This window comes from Elephas maximus, chromosome 4 (genome assembly GCF_024166365.1).
Source record: "Elephas maximus indicus isolate mEleMax1 chromosome 4, mEleMax1 primary haplotype, whole genome shotgun sequence".
NCBI lineage: Eukaryota > Metazoa > Chordata > Mammalia > Proboscidea > Elephantidae > Elephas > Elephas maximus.
Window position 1 is genome coordinate 188,748,384 of NC_064822.1, and position 6,901 is coordinate 188,755,284.

Below are 6,901 nucleotides of genomic sequence, written 5' to 3' on the forward strand. Positions count from 1 at the left end.
GCTGGGAGGGACAGCGCAGACCTTAGGAGGAGGCGATGACGGAGCCACACTGAGAATGGGGATAAGAATGGTGGACAAGGAGTGGGGTGCTGTCCTAGGCTTGTTCTTGTTGTTGATACTAAAACCAAAAACCATTACCATCAAGTTGATTCCCACTCATGGCTATCCTATAGGACAGAGGAGAACTGCCCTATAGGATTTCTAAGGAGCGGCTGGTAAATTTGAACTGCCGACCTTTTGGTCAGCAGCCAAGCTCTTACCACTACGCCACCAGGACTCTGACTCACGGTGACCCTGTGTGTGCAGAGTAGAGCTGTGCTCCATAGGGTTTTCAAGGCTGGCGCCTTTCAGAAGCAGATCACCAGGCCTTTCTTCCAAGGTGCCTTTGGGTGGGTTCGAACTCGTAGCCTTTCAGCTAGTACCTGTTGCTGTCTAGTGGATTCTGACTCCTAGCAGCCGTATAGGTCAGAGTAGATCCGCCCCATAGGGTCTCCAAGGCTGTAATCTTTATGGAAGAAGACTGCTGCATCTTTCTCCTACGAGCGGCTGGTGGGCTCAAACCGCTGACCTTTCAGTTAGCAGAGCACTTAACTGTTCCTGTCACCAGGGACTCCTGGCTTGCTCTTAAAAAAATCTTATGCTCTGTCTTTTTAAAAATCAAATGTAGTGTCATCTCTTTCCAGAAGACATTTCCGGTGTGAGCAGCATGTCTCCAGGAAAACTCCCGACTCAGCTGTTCCCTCCCCAGGGGCTCCCTGCTGCAGGACAGGGGGCTCTCTTCTTCCCCCAGGGTCCCTTGTGACCAGTTTCTGGCCCTCAGCTCTGGCTGGATGTGCAGAACCAGAGCATTTGAGAAGGAAGAGCCTTACGAGGTCCCCCGCCTAACCTCCTCCAAGCAGGAGGAGCCAGCTCAGCCCTGCCCCTGGCCAAGGGTCATCGGGCCACTGCAGGGGCGCGGGACTCACTGGTCTTTTGCAAGGTCAGCATCTGGTGGTTGGGACGCTCTGATCTCATCAGGTTTCATTTTCAGTGGAAACCTGCTCTTTGGGGTTTTAATTTGATCCAATGAAATGGTTTGCATCATGAGTTACAAGGGTTAGGCTTTACAAGAGCAGGGGTGTGGGAGCCCATGTCAGTGCATGTAGCAAATATCTATTGAGGGCTATTATGTTCCCCCTTGGGAACCCTGGTGGCACACTGGTTAAGTGCTACGGTTGCTAACCAAAAGGTCGGCAGTTTGAACCCACCAGATGCTCCTTGGAAACTCTACGGGGCAGCTCTACTCTAGAGATCCTATAGGGTCGCTGTGAGTTGGAATCGACTCAATAGCAACGGGTTTACAATTGCCCAGCACCGTGCTAGGGACTTGTAAAAATGGTGTGGGGGTGATGTCTGACTTCCTCTAACTTTCCAAGGGGACAGGAGAATCAAGATCAACAGCCCAAGGCTAATTCCTACGAGGTGGAGGTCAAACATGCCTTCTCTCTCCGCCATCTTTACCAATTCTGACACCAACCATCCCTCCCACACACTCTCTACTGCTCTGCTGGGTCTGATAATTCATTGCAATGGCCACATAGAACTCACAGACCATACTCACAATTAGGGGGTTATTTAGGGAAGTAAGAGGTTACAGTTTGGCTCAGGAACACTCAGGATACAGTTCTGCCATCAGCACAGCTTTTTCCAGCTGTGCTCACAGGCACACCTCTCCCTGGCCCTCAGTCTCTGCCCAAATGCCCTCAGCTTTCTCACTCCATGGGCCGGGAAGCCCACCACGCTGTCTCCTGCTGTGAGGTCTCTGCTGCCGGGTCTCTGCTGTCTTTAAGGTTACAGCTTGCTCTCTCTCTGTCTCCTGGTTCCAGGATCTTCTTCACATGCTGTTTACTCCTGGCTGTTCTTCCTTGGTGATGGTGGAATTCTCTCTCTCCCAACTCCGGGTTGGCTTATTTCAAGCCCAGGAGGATGGCAAAACTGACCAATCCCTTTGGTAGGCCACAATCACCATATCTGCCCAGTCCCCCCGCCCCCACCCCGATCACTTGGGTGGGAGTTACAAGACCATGGCTAGAAAGGCCACACAAAAGTGACCCATCACACTGCAGGGCGGGGGATGGAACGGGGAACAAGGTGGACATGGCCCCTGCCTTTCAGACCTGGATGAGGCGGAGGGGGTGGACAGACAATGCTGCCAGCCCCGACTCGTGACGGCCCCGTGCACAATGCAGCAAAAACTGCCCAGTTCTGGCCATCTGCGTGATCATTTGCTTCTGTTGTGGCCTGTTGGGTTTTCGCTGGCTGATTTTCCAAAGTAGATCACCAGGCCTGTTTTCCCTAGTCCCTCTTAGCCTGGAAGCTCCACTGAAACCTGTCCAGCATCGTAGCGACATGCAGCCTCCACTGACAGATGCATTGGTCAGAATCAAACCTGGGTCTCCCCCAGGGAAGGTGAAAATTCTACCAGTGAACCACCAATGTCCCCCAGACAGACAATGCAGCAAGTTAAACAAGATAAGCAGGTAGGGTGAATTCTGTGCGGCCAATAAAGCAGAGCGATGCAAGACAGAGTGAAACGGAGGTGAGGAGGAACCTTCTGAGGCAGCGAGTTTGAGCTGAGATCTGGTATTCCTATGTTCCCCAGCTCCTCGGGCCTGGAGGGCCGCAGGGCCGGTTCTAGCCAATGAGCCGTGAGTGACGTGACGTGGTGCAGAGGGCGAACCGTTAATCCCAAGGTCCACATCACCTTTGTGGATACTTGGCCTCCACGTGGGGTGCTGACGTCTACCAAATGCATTTGGAATACAGCTCTAGATTTTCCCCCACAGCAATTTTTAAACGTCGTACTGACAAGTGGAGACGCTGTGTCAGAAAGCAGGGAAGTGCTCAAAGCCTGACGGGGACCTGTCAAAAGGACACGGCGCTGTCTCAGGGCAATTGGAACATCAGAATTAAATGAGTTCATTAAATTAATCTTAAAAAAAAATCAATGGGTTGGATGGAAAAATCCACATGTTTATAGTGACACCAAACGAGCGTAGAATGGGAACTTTTTTTCCTTTCAACATTTTATTTTTATATAATTTCAGACTTAAAGAAAAGTTGCAGAAGCAGTACAAAGTGTTCCTGCATGTATGCGGGTCCGTGAACATTCACATGTACGACGTTTGCCTTATCCTCTTCACCAGCTCTCTCATCGTATGTAATTACATCATGACAGATACGTGTATATTATACATTTGTCTGTGCATATATGTATGTCTATTACCATATTTTTTCTCAAAGAACACTGCCCTCCCCCCACGAGGGATTTTCATAAGTGCTGCTATGCCAGTTTTTTACATCTTGCTGTATATAGAGAGAGAGAGACCTGGTGGCACAGTGGTTAAAGTCCTCTGCTGCTAAATGAAAGGTTAGCAGTTTGAACCCAGCAGGCATTCCACAGGAGAAGGATGTAGCAGTCTCCTTCCATAAAGATTTCAGCCTTGGGAACCCCACGGGGCAGTTCTACTCCATCCTGTAGGGTCACTATGAGTTGAAATCAGCTTGACGGTCATGAGTTTTATTTTGTGTATATTTTTTATACGTATATGTATATAGACACACACATACATACACACACACGTATATGTTGTTAGCTGCCACTGAGTCAGCTCTGACTCATGGAGACCTTACGTGTAACAGAATGAAGCATTGCCTGGTTCTGTGCTATCCTCACAATTGTTGATAGGTGTGAGCCCATTGTTGCAGCTATTATTGTATAAATACACGAACGCGTGATTGTGAGAACGGCGAATGATCAGGCAGGGTTTCACTCCGTTGTATATAGAGTCTGTGTGAGTCGGAACTGACTCAATGGCATCTGGCAACAACCTGTATATGTATCTGCAAGAGCCTTGGTGGCACAGTGGTTAAGTGCTCGGCTGCTAACTGAAAGGCTGGTGGTTTGAACCCACCAACATCTCCTCGGGAGAAAGGACCTGGCCATCTGCTCCCATAAAGACTACAGCTTTAGAAACACTACTGTGTCACATGGGGTCGCTATGGGTCGGAATCAACTCTATGGCAACAGGTTTGGTTTTTTCCCTTTTTTGATTTTGATGTATATGTATATATGTATCTACATATGTTATTGTTAGGTGCCGTCGAGTCGGTTCCAACTCATAGTGTCCTTGTGTACAAGACAATGAAACACTGCCCGGTCCTGCGCCATCCTCACAATCGTTGTTACGCTTGAGCCCATTGTTGCAGCCAGTGTATCAATCCATCTCTTTGAGGGTCTTCCTCTTTTACGCTGACCCTCTACTTTACCAAGCACGATGTCCTTCTCCAGGGACTGGTCCCTTCTGACAACACGTCCAAAGTACTTGAGACGAAGTCTTGCCATCCTGGTTTCTAAGGAGTATTCTGGCTGTACTTCTTCCAAGACACATTTGTTCATTCTTCTGGCCGTCCACGGAATATTCAATATTCTTTGCCAACAGCGTAACTCAAGGGTGTCGGTCCTTCAGTCTTCCTTAGTCCTCGTCCGGCTTTCACATACATATGAGGCAGTTGAAAACACCACGACTTGGGTCAGGCGCACCTTAGTCTTCAAGGTGGCATCTTTGGTTCTTAACATTTTAAAGACATCTTTTGCAGTAGATTTCCCCCATGCAATACGTTGTTTGATTTTTTTTTTTCTTATTCAACACATATTGATTAAACTCTTACTATTTTTTTTTTATGTGGCAGGGAGGCACTGTGCAAGACACTGGATCAGTGTTGGTAAACAAGGCTGATAACTACATTAAGCTTTACAGTATGATAAGAGAGACCGTGGTGTTTGATCTCCTGACTGCTGCTTCCACTGGCATTGATTGTGGATCCAAGTAAAATGAAGTCCTTGACAAGTTCAATCTTTTCTCTGTTTATCATGATGTCGCTTATCGGTCCAGTTGTGAGGATTTTTGCTTTCTTCATGTTAAGGTGTAATCCATGCTGAAGGCTGTGGTCTTTGATCTTCATCAGTAAGTGCTTTAAATTCTCTTGACTTTCAGCAACCAACATTGTGCCATCTCCAGATTCAGGAGGTGGCATATGACCAAGAGCTGATGGTATTGAAGGAGGAAGTCCAAGCTACACTTAAGGCATTGGTGAAAAACAAGGCTCCAGGAATTGATGGAATACCAATTGAGATATTTCAACAAGTGGATGCAATGCTAAAAGCACTTACTTGTCTATGCCAAGAAATTTGGAAGATGGCTTACCTGGCCAACCAACTGGAAGAGATTCATATACCTGCCTATTCCGAAGAAAGGTGATCCAACAGAATGAGGAAATTATCGAACAATATCGTTAATATAATATGCAAGTAAAATTATAATGAAGTAATTCAAAAATGGTTGCTGCAACACATTGACAAGGAACTGCCAGAAACTCTAGCTAGATTCAGAAGAGGACATGGAACAAGGGATATCATGGCTGATGTTGGATGAATCTTGGCTCAAAGCAGAGAATACCAAAAAGATGTTTACCTGTGTTTTATTGACTATGCAAATGCATTCGACTGCGTGGATCATAACAAATTATGGCTAACGCTGCAAAGAATGAGAATTCTAGACACTTAATTGTGCTTATGGGGAACCTGTACATAGATCAAGAGGTAGTCATTCAAATAGAACAAGAGGATACTGCATAGTTTAAAATCAGGAAAGGTGTAGTTCAGGGTTGTATCCTTTCACCATACCTGTATGCTGAGCAAATAATCTGAGAAGCTGGACTATATGAAGAAGAATGGGGCATCAGGATTGGAGGAAGACTCATGAACAACCTGAGATATGCAGACGACACAACCTATATGCATATACATACATGTATTTTATCTTTCCTGAATCTTTGAGAGTAAGTTGCAGACATTAAAAAAAAAAAAAAAATTATGCCCCTTTATTTTAAATACCTCAGTATGTGTTTCCTAAAAATACATTCTCTTGTAATACCGTCACGACAGCTGTTATTATAGGAAATAACATCGATATAATAGTATTACCTAATCTACAAGCCTTACTCAGAATTTGTCATTGTCCCAATAATGTCCTTACACCAGAAGAAAATTCAGGCCATGCATTTCTATCACATGTCCTGCCTCTCAAGTCTCCTTTAATCTGGAATGATGCTTCAGTCTTTCTTTATGTTTTGTGACATTGACTCTTTGAAGAACACGGGCCATTTATTTTGTATACTGTCCCTCAGCTGGAATCTGCCTACTGTTTTCCTCTCTAGCAGAATCAGGTTATGCACCCTGACAGGAAGAAAGACTACAGAAGGGATGCTGTGTTCTTCTCAGCGGCTCCTGTCAGGAGTTATGTCCTCTGGGCTTGTCCCATTTATAGTGATGTTACTTTGCTAAAATGGTGTGTCTTAGTTCTCTAGCGCTGCTGTAACAGAAATACCACAAGTGGATTGCTTTAATGAACAGAAGTTTATTTTCTCACAGTTAGGAGGCTAGATGTCTGAATTTCGGGTGCCGACTCTAGGGGAAGGCTTCTTTGTTGGCTCTGGGAGAAGGTCCTTGTCTCTTCAGCTTCTACTCCTTGGTGATCTTCACGTGACATGGCATCTGTCTTCCCCCATTTCTGCTCACTTGCTTGCTTGTTTGTTTAATCTCTTTTATATCTCAAAAGAGATTGACTTAAAACACACCCTAAGCTAATCCTGTCTCATTAACATGACAAAGAAAACCCATTCCCAAATGGGCCTATAACCACGGGTATACCAAACAAACAAACAAACAAACCAACCCCTTGACGGTGAGTTGATTCTGACTCACGGTGTCCTGATAGGATAGAGCAGAACTGTCCCATACAGTTTCCAAGGAGTGCCTGGTGGATTCGAACTGCTGACCTTTTGGTTAGCAGCCATAACT